Genomic DNA, 17,363 nt, shown 5'->3' on the forward strand with positions numbered 1-17,363 from the left:
AAGCCATGGCTCCTGATACAGGGCTGCATAACATGACTGGAATCATGCACACATTGGTTTTTCTTTCCTTCAGTCTATCACTGAAAAAATAAATTTAATCTACTCCCTAAAAAAAAGGAAAAAAAAGCTTTAAAATGCTGACTGATATAGGTTAATATTTTCTAAAGGATCCAAGACCTTTGCAAAGCGATTTGAGTTGTTTATTCATATACGTTTATTACATATACAATTATACATTTCCCTTTTCTGCTGAGCCAGCTGACCTGTTGGCAGCACCCCTGCAGGTGTGGCAGGCTGTCCTTYGGTTTTATTGCCTGAAGAGCCTTGCAAGCTCAAGTAAGATGCAGTGACAGTTGGCTGTAGCATTCTTTTTGCTTTTTTTTAAGTTTGTATTTCCTGTTCCTTCCAGGAGCTGGCTGCCTGAGAAAGTATCCTCAGCCTTTCCTATCGCTCATCTTTTGCCTTGGTTTGTAAACGCTTGGTACATTTTTGGTGCTGACTTGGTCAACAATCTGCAAATGTATATATGAAACAGTATATTTACATGAAAATGATTAAGTGGAATTAGTGTTGTATCCTCAAGAAAAAGATTATGGAGGTATATGTGTATATACATATATATGTATATATATATACACACACAAACCGTCAACTTTGTGATTTCCCTTGTGTACTTGCAAATGACAAGCAGTTCTTTTGCCAGCTATCTTGGCACTAAGATTAGCGTTGGAGACAAACAGATTAATATATCATAAGTTAAAGTAAGAAAGTCAAAGATTTCCAATACRCTTTTTACTGAGTTTATTAATATGCTGTTCTAACTGTCAGAATAAAGAGGCTGTATAACATGAAAAAATACGCAGATTAGCCTCAGTATGAATGTGTTGAGGCTCATGGCAATAACTATTGCTGTAACCTGTCACAAAACAGACATGAAAAGATCTTTTCTTCTTCAAAGGAAGAAGTTCAGTAGATCTTCGCCCCTCCATATGGGAACAACATGTGGATGCTTCCACAAGAAGCTAGCCGTAGCCAGGGGAACAACACCAGCTAGAAGACTTGCAGAGACACCAGGTGATGAGCTCGGTCCTTTTTAGCTTGTGCTGTTCCTTGTCATTTAATCAAGAGGTTTCTGGATACCTCTAACTCACCAGCTGAAAAAGAATGGAGAATTGGAGCAGTTAAGGTGCAGCTCAAGAAGGGACAGAACTTCTATTGCTGACAATTTCACTGACAGGTAATGAAACTGCATGCTGCAGCGGAGTGCACTGCCTTCGTCAGATAGACTGATGGACCGACAGCAGATGAGGCGCCTTTGATAGCACTTAGCTTTTGGTCTTGAGGGAATGGTGAGCTGAAGCACTTGTGGAACTTCAAGATCTGCTCTCTGAATCTCAGTAGATCAGAGCCCATTGCTGTGTATGCAATATTAGGATCACATTTCCCTATGCATGTACATGTTTTCTGCTCTTTTATTGTCCTGCAAGGAGTGTTGTACTAAGAATTTATAATTAGAATACTGTTGAGTAACTTAGTAGTATCAGCAGCTTTCTCATCTGACTATTCACCTTCTTTCTTCAGATCATTTATGAATGTGCTGAAGAGCACAAAATCCAACAGAAAACCCTCRGGAGTCAGTCAGTCAGTCCTGTCTACTGAGAAAATAACATTTATTCCTAATCTTGTTTATTCTCATTTGTTCAATTATTTGTCCATGTAAGAAATCACAAAATGTTGGTTGGAAGAGACCTCTGGAGATCTCTAGTCCAGCCTCCCACTCAAAGCAGGACTATCACCAATGCTAGCTGGTCTAGCTGATTCCTGAGAATGTCTAAGGATAGCATTTCCACCACCCTTCTGGGTGATCTTGTTCGGTGCTGCAACATTGTAACAAAAAAGTTTTTCCTAATGTCCAGCTTGAACTTCTCAAGGCATGGCTTCTGACCACAGCCACTTGTTTTATCATCTGCATCTATTGAGATGAATTTGTCTCCACTGTGTATGTCAGTGCCCTTCAAGTAGTCACAGGTTGATATTAGCCTGAGTCTTCTCTTTTCCAGGTTAAACAAGTCTAACTACCCCAATCTCTCCTTGTAGGTCAGGCGCCATAGACCTCTAATGACTTCRGTAATCCTCTGCTGGACAATCTCCAGTATCTCAATATCCCTCTTGACCTGAGAGCCCCAAAGTGGATACAATATTCCAGATATGGCCTCACCAGTACAAAGTACAGGGAAATAATAACTTCTCTCAGTTTGCTGGCCATGATCCTCCTAATGCAGCCCAATATACTGTTCGCATATTTGCAGAGAGTGTGAACCTGGTACCCATGTTAGCCTTCAAGTCCTGTTGAGTCAGGCTTTTACTCAGCCTGTTGGTTCTTGCCCTGTTTGGGTGCATGGGGGTGCTCCATCCATGGCTGATCTCTGCTCTTCCCCTTGTAACTTCAACAGTAACTTTACAAGGTTACTGTTAACCTCGTTCTCAGATTTCACCGGGTTTATCTGAATTCTCCCACAGATTGGCACAAAGGCCAACTCAGACCAAATATTCCAAACATAAAGGGCAAAAGCTAGATCAAACTGAATTACTACTGTTAAAAAAACACTATTTTTTATTTATAGTACAAATCTCCTATCCTTTCACTTGATTTCACCCAAAAATAATTTCCTCGCATTTAGTTCTATGTAATCACCTGTCTGTATTCAACTCCAGGGAACTAAGCTAAATTACACCAGTGAAAAATCTCATTTTCCTTTCCTGGTGAGGTCTTGAAACTGATTATTACAAATCTTTTCCCCCAAATTCTGAGGACTTCTTATGACCTTTAATTGCTGAATATGAAAACTTTGTAATACAAAAAACTTATACATCARTTTCATGGGAAGCATTCCAATTTTTGAGCTATACACTGCAAAATTTCTGTACTGTTGCTCACATTGCTGTCTGATGTGTTGATATTTCAAAATCTCTACCTTTCTACATTTGGTGGTAATTTAATATTTTATGGAACTCCAGCTGCTTTAATTTTAGGTAGACATATGAGATGCAAGCATTGCCAGTCACATTATTTGAAAGGAATGAATGTTGAATGAGTGTTGTCTTTCTTAAGCTATTAGAAGAAATCAGTTCACATACAGAATATGCTTGCCAGTAGCTTTGTTGACTCCTTGAGTTCAGCTGTGTTTGAAATGTGTTTGGGAGCTCAAGAGGAGAGAACCAGTCATGCCTTTAACAACATAGCCACAAAGACAAAATCAGCACAGAAAGTAGATAGCCCTCATATTGACTCATCTGAAAGCAGTAACAAAAAAATATACTTCATGCATTTTGCCAGTTGTGCTCCTTTCTGCTATGACACTTATAACCTAGTACTTCAGAGTGCTCATATTCTTAGTTCCTTCAGGATCAGAGAATAAATACCATATGCTAATGAGCACAGTAAGTGGGAATGGAAGAAATTTCATTGTGTAACTAAATTAAATATAATTATTTAATGATTATGGTAGTAGTATTACAGGATATATAAACCTAAAGTATAATTATCTGCTCAGTTTAACAAYGCGTTAATGCAGGAATGGAACTTCAGACTTATTCATTTCTTTCAATTAGAAAGTGACTTGAAACAACTTTTTTAATAGCAGAGGTAAAAGCCCTCTTTTATTTATTTTTCATGAAAGAAAGAAGATAAAGACATATTTTTAAAGAAGACAGCTAAAGATTGCAGGCATTTCCAGTTCTGGGTACTTCTCTTTCAACACCTGAAAGCAGTCTGAAGGTCAAAGGCTTGGCAAAATGCCTTGGAAAAAGTGACATCTGAGGTATCCTAAGTAGGACACACCAAAATATGAGTCACTTCTTAAAATCTCACTAGAAACAGTGAAGATGACAAGACAGTGTCATGTGGGAAGTATTTTGTTACAAACAGCAGAGCTGCTCTGGGTACAAAATGAGGCTATAACCCAACACTGATTAACAAAGCAGATATATCAATAGCTGTTGTATTTTAACAGCTGTCAGAGGTCCCAGATTACTTTTGCTGTGTATATTGTCATCTCTTGATTATAAAGAGATACATATACATGAAAGTAAGGCAACAGTGACATCATGATTTAAAAATACTCTAATAGCGTGAGATGAAAGTCAAGATTTTACCAACCAACAGAAAATGCATCATTTYCCCATTTTAAAGTTGGCAAGTAGGGATCTAAAACTTACCTTTTTCATCTCCACTGTCTTATCCAGGTATAAGGTTTGCTTCCACTATCAGCACTATCAGCTATTTTAATGGAATTAGTTGTTAAAGTAATAAGGAAATAAATTACTGTTTCCAAGAGGACCACTTTGCATTTGGAAATATTATTTTTCTCTACTGCATCAGATTAAAGCTTTCTTAAACACAGACAAACAAAGAAAACTAAGACATTRCTAGCCAATCATCATAGTGTTCTGTGTTAGGTGTTCCTTTCCTAATGAGTCAGAAAAAGTCACTTYTAATACATAGAGCTGCAATGGAAATGGTTTACAATGTTATTAGACAATATTACTGTTTTGACATTAGACAAATACTGTTTTCATTTTGATTTATAAGCTACCATTTAACTTTACCACTTTTCCTCGATAATCAGATACCTGGGGGCAGATTCCACCCTGTCACTGCTGCAAGGGCAGGGTCATTCCAGCAAAGTCACTGCAGTTCAAAGCATGTGCAGAAAGCAAACCAGACCCATATACATTTATGTTTCTTGCCATTTAACATACAAACAATTTTCATAGAATGGGGTATAGCTAGCTATTTTTGATTGATCATGATAATTTTTTGTGGTGGTGTGCATGATATAATAGTCTGCAGTGTCCCTGGGGCACCAAATGATGCAAGTCCCTATATTTAGAAGTTGTATCTGCTGAATAAAAAGTACRTACATTTTACTAATTATCCATTCCTCAGTGGAAGAGAAATCATTACTCTAACCTTTATTCTTTAATTTCAGTAAACCACACACACATCTACCCTGCATAGGCACACCAATCTCCATTGTATGTACAGTGTTAGATCAGTTGTCTAGAAACCTGTTTGTGCATAATGATATTTGCCTATTAAACTGTAACCCCTGCAAGACTGTATTTTTGCTAGTTTTGCAAAGGCAATGCTATCTCCTTCTCCCTCTTCAACCTCTTCTCCCAAAATGCCCTTTAATTTTTTTTTCTAATTAAATTTCTACACTTTGTGTCTGTGTGAGAGTTTTCTCATTGTGTCTCTGTTTCAAYCAGCTTCATTCCCCCGCAACAACGAAACTGTCAGCTACCAGCCAGAAATGTGTGTGTGCAAGAGACAGCTTTTCTGGCATCTAGCCCATGAAATTTGGAAGCCGTCCCCAAAAGAGAAAATGTAAGTTATGGACATTGGGGTCTTCAAAGTGAAATGCAAAATCCACCTCTAGTGGACTTCTAGTCCTCTGCTCAATAACATCACACTATAAACCAACATGCAGCATATAAAATAAACACTGCCTTGCTCCTGTTGACTAAAGGGAGAAGGATCTTTGTATGCCTGTTTTATTTTTGGGAGGCAACTGTTCACTATCGCAATGAGGTTTGTAAAAGAATTTTTATGTAAGGACCTAGAGCTGTGGAGGTTCTCCAAAACTGGCAGCACATTGCGCCCTGACAGGGTGGTAAGCGAGACAGGTTCATAACTGACTCTTTACAGTTCTGCRCACTCTCTCCACTGACCCCCCACCCAACGTCTGCAGGTGAAAGCAACTTTAGCTCGCACAAAGCAGACACAGGGAACGAAGCACCTGTCAGGTTGATGAGCTCTCAGAAGCGAGTCCTGAGCCGAGATGGAAATCAATAGCCCTCTTCACTCCTTGGCAAGATTGGCAGCACTGGATGGCAATTAAAGTTTACCAGGCTGCCAAGTGCCCTAATTAAACATACACAAGAAATCCCACATTTCTCCTTGTACCTGAAACATCCCTTGAGCCACATTCATTAAGCTCATTGAGCCAGGCCTGATGCTGTTGCTAGCTCTGACTTTTTTTTTTTTTTTTTTTTTACCAAAAAGCTTGACACTGTTAATTGCACCTGGCTCCAGCAGCAGATGGGTCTCCTAGAGGATCTCCAGAGGATACTGGGCAGGACGCACGAGCCCTTGCGCCACGCGGCAGCTGCTGGCCACTCACGGGATTTGCACAAGTTCCTCCCGGCCAGATGTCCCCTCTTCCACCTCACCCCCTTGCTCTCCAGCTCCTGCAGGACCTCGCAGCCCAGGGCAGGTCCCATTAGGAGCTGTCCTGTCCCAGCTCCTGCACGTGCCGCCCRGCGCTCTCGCCGTCGCCACGGTCGGGCTCGGGACTCAAGGCCCAGCCAAGCAGCGCCTGCGGCAGAGCATCCGCGGCAGGGCCGGGAGCGAGGTGGGCGCTGGTGTCACAGCGAGGCGCCACCGGCCACCGCTGCCACCTCGTGAGCCCTCGCCTCCCCCAGCCGCGACCAGCCTCGCAGGAGGGCACGGCTTTCCCCGTGCATGCAACGGGAACGCAGACCGGCTTCATTTCGACCCCCAGGGACCCGTGTGATTCTCTCAAACACCAAACAAGGTCCTGTGTTTTATGTGCGTTTTCACTGCGTTGTTCATACGCCCTGAGCGAGCTGAGGCAGGTCGGGATTCTAATGAGAAAGGGCAATTTTTCCCTTTTCTTGTAAGGAACAATGTAGCAAAACATTTCTTACAGATCTTTACACTCTCTTTAATATTCCTGGCACATCTTTGGTGCTGTGTAAGTAATAAGAACTAATGGACAGCAGAACCCGAACAGTGCAAAGAGTTTCCAGGAACACCTCCTAATTGTCCTTGACCAAAATATGTGTTTTTTCAGAAGCCTTCAATAATTCAGGTCTGAATCTAATGCAATTAGTGAAGAGAAAAGCCATTAAAAGCTCAGAACTCTTATTTTATCATCATGATTATCACTTTATTATGAATTAAAGTGGGAACACCCATTAAGTACTCATGGAGCTGAGAGCCAGGGGTTAGCTCTGAGAAGAGAGAAGTAAAATACCATCCCACTTAGCCTGACAGCTCAAGACCACAATGCCCGAGACATTACGCTCTATAAACCACCTTGCGTTTGCACAAAATGGTTAGATTTATTTTAATTAAGCCACAAGATTAGCTGAACTAGAGTTCAACTATATTCAACAAAGAACAAGTAAGCTATGGGGTACATCAAGGGAGAGAAGACAGGCTAAAAGGGTATCAGTCCTTCCCCTTGAGCCATTCATAACTTTCCAATTTATGTGTGAACTTCTGAGGAGGAGGCAGGTTACAGAGAACATTAAAGAGTATTAGTTATGYTATGCTTTTTCTGTCCTTTTAACAGTACTTTGCTTCTCATTTACCTGCAGCCTCTGCTACACCAGTTTGGAAGGACAGAGAGGCCTTAGAGGCAGGTAGAAATGAATTCACACTGCCAGAAAAGCATAAGGCTGCCTTAGAGCTAATGAAAGGGATACCCATCATCAGAGGAGAAAAAAAAGAAAAAGATGATTGAAAAGCTCATACTATTTCACATGCAAGAAATACTAGTTAAAAATTTCACTTCATCTGGATGTTCACAAATAAAATACTATACTCATTCTCTTTTAATACAAATAATCCATAYGCACATAAACTATTTCAAATAAAGCCTGATCAGCGTTCTCCTTGAAGGAGAAAAAGACCATCTGTCCTTCATCAGCTGGGTGCAGAAGGGATGCCTGGCTGTTTTATACAAGCTGCCAGTCAGTTCTAGGTTTGGGATCATCTGTCACCAGGGGCAATGGGCCATCTCCCACACTGGTGAAGTGCTGTGCAATTTGCAGCACCTGAAACATGATTTGTAATTAAATTTGATGAGGCAATAGGACTATAAATTACAGTTTTTACAATTAGCTGCTGCCATGAATTCTTGTTTGGCATTAGATTCTAGGCATTTTCACTAGGGACAAGGGAAGAAAAGGAGAAAAAAGATACATTGTGAACCTTTTTAAAGACTATTTTAAAAAATAGAGGAATTTTAGAAGAAAAATCAATAATACTTATCTGTGTAGGAATGTTTTATGAAAAGTCCTTTTGCTGTTGATATTACTGTTGTGGTGGTTATTGTTTTTGTTATCATGAATTTAACTGGACAATATCCCAGTATGACTAGCAAGAGAAAAAAAATATTATTTTTTTTTTTAATCTACAGTTGCCACTATCTGTCTAGGTATGTCACAGCAAGACCAATTTTCTTCTCCTATTTGCAATGATTTGTAAGCATAGCTGTAAGGCACTATTCTGGTCTGGAAACCAGCTCCATAAAAATGGCAGCTTATAACCCATTACATACCTGTCAGGTGCATACTTAGTCATACTTGCCGACTATCATGAAAGATAGTCTGCAGGGCAAAAAACCAAGGAGGACTGTCCTGTGGAGAGTGGAATTTGAAGAGAGAGATCATAATCATAGCACGAAAGTACAAATGCTGCGATTCCCTGGGGTTTACTGCCATTAAGGAATCGGAGCCTGAAAATGCCGCACGGCACGGCCAGCCTCAAACACTGATCCCACTGCACCAGGGCACGATTGAAGATTAGCAACTATTTAATTCATTTTGGCCTGGAAAGAATTTAAGAAGAATGAGARGCTTGAATCACAACCCGAGTAAGCCTGAAGCTACCCTGACATAAATTCCCTCCTGACACTTTTCTATTATTTTGGTGCTTGGATCATCGTTCTTGGCATGCTGGGGCCAACAATGCCTTTTATTGTAGCCTGCCCCATTTTCCTCTTGCGCACAAAGGAAAGGCTGCCTCTGTGCACGCCACAGGCAAATACCATTTTCGCACAAAGTTACATGGGAGAAGCGTGTTTCAGCTTTTGTTTGCGTACTGTAATCTTCAGCCTCACTGTGAGCCGGCTGGGTCACTCATAAGCAGGGCCTTTGGACTCAGAGGTCACTTCTTTTCATAATGAAAAACCTGTCGCACAGAATCATCCTGGCAAATGTCAATTTTAATGATCACAAATGAACCACCATGATAAACACTCCACCCATAAAATGCTACTCTGCAACGTACAACGTGCAGTACCCAAACACGAAAAAGTGGTGGAGGTGAAAAGTCTGGGAAAGGTGTAGGAATGGCTGGGATGCTTTTTACAAACTATGGCTGGGGAAGGAGTTCAGTGGAAAGTCTGACACAGCCCAATATGAGAAATGAGAAAATGTAGACTTCTGAAACAGAAGACCAGCTTAGGAAAGAAGAAGAAATATCTAATGCACCCAATGCAAAGGATCAACTCATGAATGAGAAGTCCTGGAGTAAAACTACAACAACCAGTTGTAAACAGAAGAATAAAATTTGAGACATAGAAAAAAGCAAAAGCTATCTGCAGAGCATAATGAAAAATTCAAACTCTTTCAGGGGCTTAAAGGTATTTAAATGYAAATGAGCTTACTTCAGCCAGCCCAGGATCAAGAAATGCTTAGAAATTGTGGCATTTTTTTAATGCAGAGTAATCATAACTTTTGAGCATCCAGGTATTCAGCACACTCTCTGACAAAAAAAACATATGAGCGTGATGTTCTGAGTATGTATGTGATTTCCTCATTAAATAAAACGGAGGTATATTCAAGGAGATATAGCACCTTCAAAGATGGGTTTTGCATTCATCTGTTTAGGTAAGACCAAGTCCCCTACAAATGTGCCCAAGCCCCAACATTTATTGCAAATTTGTATTTTTTATGGAAAATAAGTAGGAAATCCTTAGAAAGAGCTGCACAGGAGAGCTGCTTTATGAAAGCAATAACATATTCTTAAAATTTATGACTGGGTTAGGAGCTGACAAAAGGTTCTAGATTGACAGCTAGAAAACAAAGTCCACTACAGAAAGCTTACGTTAGAGGTAGGGGAAGACAACAGTCTTCTCCTCTGTCACACCACCTGTGTCCACGGATCAGGTGCTGCAGCAGTCGCCCCTGGGACCACTAGCTGCCAGTATCCCTAAATAATGTCCCTGGCCTTCTGCTGTAAGGACCAGTAAGGAGGTAGATTAGCGACAATTATTATGGAGATTTCTGTGGTCTGGACATTTTCCCACTGAGACTGTGAGAATAAAGTGCACTGGCAAACCTAGTGTTATCGAGCAGTCAGCAGCAGGAAAGGCTGAAAACTCATTTTCCTCCTAAATCCCTTCTTCCTTCCCTGTAAAGGTCAGCAGTCCCATCACCTTTCCTTTCACAGGAGTACTGAAAGTTGGGAAAACCTTTGACTCCTCCATCCCTTATCCCTTCTCTCCTCCCAAAACATGTCTAGTTTCTGACATTTCTTTCTCTACAACTCAGTCGAAGAGTTTGGCTTGACCTGGCCATCTCCACATGACGGCACCAACAACATCCCATGGGTCACCCCCAACAACCTGCTTCAAATGTTGCATTTGAAGTCACCCAGTGCAATGATCCCTCAGCTCATCAGCCTAAAACCGGAGTCTCTCACCGTTCTTCAAGTTCAGGGTGCTCAGAGCAAGCCCCCAGCTCGTGTGAACTGCCCAGGAGCACCTGGCTTCGGGACAGACATATTTTCCAGCGGCAGCTCTGCCCCTCGCTCCTCCTTTGAAATTCCAGCCCTGGTCTCAGCAAGCTCTAGCACCATTTCTTACAGGCACATCCCCAATGCTCCTTTAAWGCACTCCAAGAATGATGTTTTCCCTCCCTTCTTCTGCTATTTCATCTCTCCTGCCTCTCCACATGGGAATATTTTGCCTTTTCTTTTAAATCCCTCTTTACACTCACACTCGCCAGATTGATCACAGTGCAAACACAGTAACACCCAGCTGTTGGTGATGGCCTCCCCAGGAGTKATGCCACCTTGAGATGCAACTGCCCTGTCTCCCACGTGTTTATATCCAGGGCTGCCAAAAAAGCTGGGCAGGGGGGCAGGCACAGCTGGTGGGACAGGACCCTTCACACATGGGAAGTTTAACGAGAGGAAAAAAATTACTTCCTCCAGCTTCCCTGTTCGTACAGCAGTCACCACAACCCCCAACTCGAGCAAGTCAGCAACCCCAAAACTCCTCTCCAGGGCTCTGCCCTTTGCTGTCAGCCCCCATTTCTGTTGAAACACTCAGCTTTTAGCCTTGCTTAAAATSGGATTTTTTAAGATCTCTGGTTGAGAACTTTGTGCTGTTTTTCTTAAAGCACCTAGTGAATTCCTGGGCACTGCCAATTTATCAGTGGGAAGGCCATTTCTATTTCCAGATAGTATGAAAAGGAATAGATCTGGTTGCATTTGTTTCTAGTATTTGATAAATGCTTCACACACTGATGAGAAATTATAGTATTCCTATGCCCAGTTTATTCTATAGTGTGTGATTAGTAATATATATCACTTTAGCTGATTGACTCTTGGACTCACCTAAAAAGCAAAGCTGAAAGACTTCATGTAAATGTGTAAAGATGGAAAATGAAACAAGAAATGATACACATTTGAAAATATTTGTGTTATTGGATTCCTAGTGCATCGTTCTAAGTATTAACATGCCTTGCACCACATAGCTATGCTGTTTCTACATCTGAAAAGACACAGAGCTATTGTCATGGTTTCTACATCTGAAAGCTTGCTAAATTTTCCTCTCGTAACCTCTGCAGGTTATAAAAAGATCTCTCCATAGTTAAATATGTAGTTAATTTGTATTTAAAGACATTTTTCAAAACTCAACCTAGGCTTATTTTATTCAGAAGAGCACAGAGGTTTATGGCTGGCATTTACCTAAGCTTCTAAATGTATTCTGACGATGTAAAATCTTATTTTAACTTGCTTATAAAGATTTCTGTTAGTAGGTGGCTATAATGTGTTATTCTGTTTGTAGCTAATGTCTTTAAAAAGAAAAGGTATCAAAGATTGTAATTATATTAYAAAGTCTGTATTGTACTCTAGTATCAGAGCAGCAGCAGAGAGTTGTGCCTGTGATGCCTGAACGTAAACACAAGCCAAACTGCTGTGAAAATGGAAACCTGGAAAAGGGAGAGGTGTCAGCAGCAGGGAAGTGAGCCAAYGCTGGAGAAGACTGGTCAAAGTTCACCCAAACCAGCCATCATGTAGAGGGTGTATAGGGTAACTAAGACATGTATTAAGTAACAAAGCATAAGATGAGCAGCCAAACTAGACAAAAAACAAGCTGAAAATGGTTAACAACTGGAAGCCAGTAAGATTTATAAAAGCATGCTGTGAAGCTAAGCGAAAAGGTGCTGATAGCATTTATACAGCGTTCCTAGGCAATCTGACCCAGAATAGAAATTCCTATGAAAGCATGGATGTATCTTTGAAGATTATTACACCTAAAGCCCACTCTGATTTAGGACATCAACTAAGTGCTTTTAACTTCAAGCTCACGCTGAAATCCCACTGAAGACAACAACGCTTAAAGCATGTGCTTGAATGATTTCCTGCATGAAGACGAGGTTGGAAGGAAGGTGTCTTTACCCCAGCCATATCCACTTGTCCAGATGCCGTTTGGGTTGGAAGGGTTCATCCTTCTCAAAAGCATCTGACAAACGAGGGTAAGTGCCTAGATGGAACAGAAATCTCATATTGCTTGGCAACTTTTTTTAACTTGCAAAGCAAGAATGACAGCCAAAGACTGAAACATTCCCTGCAGAGAAGAAATGAGCTTAGGGAGAGATCGCCTTTCCGCCTTGATTCCACACAATACACGGACAGGGTATAAATCACAGAGATGTTACCAGGAAGAACTTAGCAGGAAGGCAAGGATAAGAAAACAGGCTGAAGCAAAAATACTGGGAGAGGGTGGTGGCAACATGGGTATGTTTTGAATGCCAGAGAAGGGGAGGATTAGTGACTTGTCCCTTTTCAAATGTTAGTACCTCTGCAAGGATCTGACCTGAAATGCAGAGTTCAACATTATGTTAATACTYCTTATGTACGTTCCACTGAATTTAGGAAGAAAGGAGTAAAATGCATTTCTGCATTAGAGCCTGAGTCTTCAGGAGTCTGATAGACCTCCCTGCTCCTGCTCCCAAGCATCCAAGTGGGCATCTCACAGTTCATCATGCACAGGTACAGGATGGAATTTGTTTTGAAGCCAGATGTCAAAAGGACAGCTCTCTCTTTTTTTTTTTTTTTTCTCCCAAATGGAAAACTCCTAGTGCTGGAATCAAATAATTGAAAAGTTGCTGAAACAAGAGACTAACAGTTAATCCTGCCCGATGGGAAGATCTAAATTCTCCCTGGAAAGGCTACTGCATGTGGGATTATATGCAGTGGTTAACCAAATATTCAAGGGACATTAGTAATTACCATAACATCCCACCACTTATTCTGTCAAATGCAYAATTTATGCAACAAGCCCATGACTTCAAAAAGAATTTGTTTACTTTAAAAATAGTTGGAAGTACGTTTCCARCCCTCAGTTTTTTCCCTGATACCTTCCTGTCCCCACCTCAAAAATACTTTGCCTGAAAGACTTCCAGGTGTTTTGTGCAAACACCTTTTTGAGTGAATTTTCTCCCAGTGCCATTCATTTATAATATGTAGCATGCCAAGATACACAGCTTCTTCATTTCCCTGCTTTTCTGGATAAGGGCATGCAGGACAGCAGTCAAACGCGGTCACTATCTAGTATGCCTTTGGGCCCAGACCGTCCTGGCCACCCCATGCACAGGCTCCTGGGACGCTGGGGTTGACGCTACTTCACACTTCCCTAGAGCACTGGAGAGAGCCATGAGGAAGGCGGCTGAATAGAGACCAGGCTTTACACTGCAATTTCTACGGTTTATAAAAATACACCTGCAAAGGTCTCTAGAAACAGAAATGCACCAAGGAGTTGCAAATGGGTGTCCCACYACGCTGCTGTGCCAGTAACCAAGAACGAGGTAGCGCTTGGTAATATAACTTCATCTGATCAGTCGGGCTATATTAACAGGTTGAGCCGAGKTGAGTGCGTGCCTTGCTCGCACACTAACTGCGCGTAGAGCTGGCGCCTGTGGATGGGGGCCACGGCCGCCAGCCCCTCCGCCCACGCGTGGCCCCAGCCCCAGGAGCCGCCGGCCCCGGCTGGGGCCTCCGAACGGCCGGCGGCTTTCCCGGCCCTCCCTCTTTTTGCCCTTGTTCCCACTGCGTCGCTCCGCCTGCGACCTCCACAGCGTTACGGCCGAGCCTCCGTGAGTGCAGGCTTGTTACTGAGCTTTACAAGGTTATTTGAAAACAAGATCATGCAAAGGTATCAACCCGCCGAAGCCCTGCTTTGCTGGTATTTCTCTCCCCCGAGCTGCGTGCATTCCAGAGGGCTATCATCTTGCTTTCCAGCTGAAATAGAAATCCAGTAATGCATAGTTTGGGAGTTCTGTCATTGAAGCAATCATTTAATAGTGACAAATAAGCCAGAGAATAAAACAAACAGATGGAAAATGGTCATCCCCATCCACGGACACCTGCTCTGGGATGCAGTCCGTAATGATCTATATACACTTTGGAGGCAAAATTACTTTAGCACATGTTCAGGAGTATCTGTTCAGATCTTGGAATGAGTTACAGGAAAGACATAATGGGTACTGAAAATGGCACAAAATCAACAGTCTAAAAAGTACCCAGTTGTAGTTTTGAAAATAACAGATTGTCTCATTCAGAAAAAGCTCATGGATTGTGAAACAAAACCAGAGCAAAAAAATTGCTTAAAGGAAAACAATATAAGCCCCAGCACTATTTAGCCTCCAGGCAAACCACCTATACCGTAACCTTAGAGGAGTTTTTCAAATAAAAGTGATTGACTCTGTGCGAAAGAGGCAGTCCTTTGGTTAGGAGCACGGAGGAGCCTTCCATGCATTTCATTTCCATACATTTAATTTCCAGGATCAGGCCTTATGGCATTTAAGTAGAAGTTAGAGTTTTAAAGATTTTTGAAGTCCTGAAGCCCATATTGAGTTAAGAAATCTTTCATGCTTAACACTTCTGAAATCTCAAGGCAAACCTGCTGTATGCCTAAACAGGACTTTAGGAGTCTAATGCTGGCAATCATCGCAGTGTAGGCAGAGTTCGCAGCAGAAAAGAAGGATCTTCACAAGAAGACCTTACATGTGTTCCCCGAGCAAAATTAGATTTTTTTTTTTAAGTAGAGAAATGATGCAAAGCAAGCAGTCCCCTAACCACTATCACCATCCCAGCAAAAGTCTCCAGTGTCCTTCTGAGGCAACTGTATTTACATTCCTCAATTTGGAAAGGATTTCAATATTAAGATAATCATGATAGTCCTCTTTAATAACTGCTTGGCATCTTRCTGTGAAGTCACTATTCAGGTAAAATTTCAGCTGTTTCAATAAGGGTATTAGTATTTTTAAGACTGGGGTTGCTGTTCTTTATTTGTAGGAAGGCCATATATAGGTTTCCACAAACTCAGTAGAAAGATTTCTCTTTCCCTTCTTAGGTTTAATGGGAAGTAGAGTAGGTCCTAAATATATATTCATTATCTTTTTTTTTGAGTGTATATAAATATGCTAAAATAGCTCATTAGCTTTCACCCTCAGAAGAAAAGCCTAAGCAGATGACATAACATGGCAGTTAACTTACTAAGCCATCCATACCTTTGCACTAACATAACAGATATTATTGCAGTTCTGGAATCTGAATTAAACAGAGAATTCTCACTGCCCAACAATGTTTTTGGAAAATTTAATAATAGGAAGTATAATGAAAGTAGATAAAAAGATGGAAACAAAATTGAGGCAAATGAGCTGAATTTTGGTGGCAATCACATAAAATAAGTGTGAGCACACAGAATATGTATAAAGGCCTTATTACATGCTTTAACATCAATTATAAACCATAATTCCAAAAATAACTTTCCCTGCAAAAAAACATATCCACAGGAGGAACAGGAGACTGTTATATAAAGAGAATCAGAGTCAAAAAAGAAGGTCTGTGAACAGTGATCTATTCACAAACTGAATTACTTCACCTCTTTCATGGAAAAACACAGGGCAAGTGTCGGCTTTCTTGCTTCATGTGGTTACAACTATAAATAAAACTTCTGCTGACCTGCAAATACTTACTGATGCCAAGCAGATTAAAGGGAAGCCCTTGCCAGCCTTTTGCTCCTTCTTTTGATAACAGGTATATGTCCACGAGACTTAGCCAGAGCAGGGTTCAAAAGTGACTTTGGTGATCTTACAAATGATGGCAGCTATTTTTATARTCCACTTGTCTAGAACTGTGGGATTTTCCCCGTTAGATAATTGCTATTTTAAGGCTCTAACTTGCCAGCCAACATGAGCCAGAAAGATGAGATCCAAACTTTGCACTGTTTGTATCACCATCTTGAGTCACTAATCGGTAATGATTAATGATTAATGACTAATTTTAGGTATCTGAGGCATGTAACCAACCTTCAACCAAAACAGCATTGGGAGTAGGCTGTGGTGCCCAAACTGGAAAACATGCAGTGCTTTTAAGATGCTTCCCACCCTTACTCGGCAAGGAAAGCTAACTAACCCCGTGCGAGAACGCACACGCTCGCGCCTCCCGCCCCTGGTAACCCCGAGGGAGGCTGCTCTTAGCGCGTGCCACGGCAGGACGCTGTGCCTCGTGCCCCAAGCCCAAGTCGCTCCCAGCTCCCAGGGCCTTACAGGTCATTTAAATAAACGCGTGACAGCAGCGCCTGCGGTTGCAGGAGCCTTCACCAGGCTTTGCGACACCGCTTGCGACGCCTGGCCGGGGAGCGCGAAGTCCACTCAAGACCTTGCGCTCAGGGCTGCAGTTCTGCGAAAGCGGCCGCATTTGGGAGGGAGGCACGGGGCCGGCGGGAGCGCGCGGCAGAGGGGTGGGGAGCGGGGAGTCCAGCCAAATTAACATCCCTGCTGCTGAGGGCAATTACTCCAGCTGTGAGCAATGCGGATTGTGAAAGAGTTCAGTTGTATAGGAAAGAAATTGTTATTTTTCTTCCTCCACAGAAAGGAATGGATTCAACATGTGCCAGACTTGCCTTTTTTTTCCTTTTYTTGACAACTTCCAGCTCGTTGTTTATAAAATGGCACCCTGAATCTTCTATGTCGTATTTCCTTTGGTTTAAATACTTCTATTTAACTAACAGAATGTGTACGATGGCAAACAAACAAAGAAATAGGGAAAAAAAGCAAACCATGCTCTTGCAGAAACTGAGTTTACAGTTCCCACGCAGAGGGACGCTGCGTCTCCTAATGAAGTAAAGCACGTGCACACAACCGGGCTCTTCTGCACTCCAGACCACCTCYGAACTTCAGACAACGCATTTTTGCAGCCCGGCAGCCGAGGACAGGTCTAAGGGCATCGCTGCCGCTCTTTCGCCTGTTCT

The 17,363-nt window shown here is 41.9% G+C and overlaps 1 long non-coding RNA gene across 1 annotated transcript in view; it reads right to left on the minus strand.

The window, feature by feature from the left end:
- Positions 1–784: 784 nt before the first annotated feature.
- Positions 785–17,363, minus strand: part of LOC146596751 (uncharacterized) — a 31,322-nt gene continuing 14,743 nt past the window's right edge. The window contains exon 2 of the long non-coding RNA XR_014895676.1: positions 785–1,154. This is a non-coding gene — a long non-coding RNA (uncharacterized LOC146596751). The remainder of the gene's footprint in view (positions 1,155–17,363) is intronic.

The sequence above is a fragment of the Rhea americana genome, unplaced genomic scaffold (assembly GCF_003343005.1).
Source record: "Rhea americana isolate MKP2758 unplaced genomic scaffold, rheAme1 scaffold_2, whole genome shotgun sequence".
In the NCBI taxonomy this organism is placed as follows: Eukaryota; Metazoa; Chordata; class Aves; order Rheiformes; family Rheidae; genus Rhea; species Rhea americana.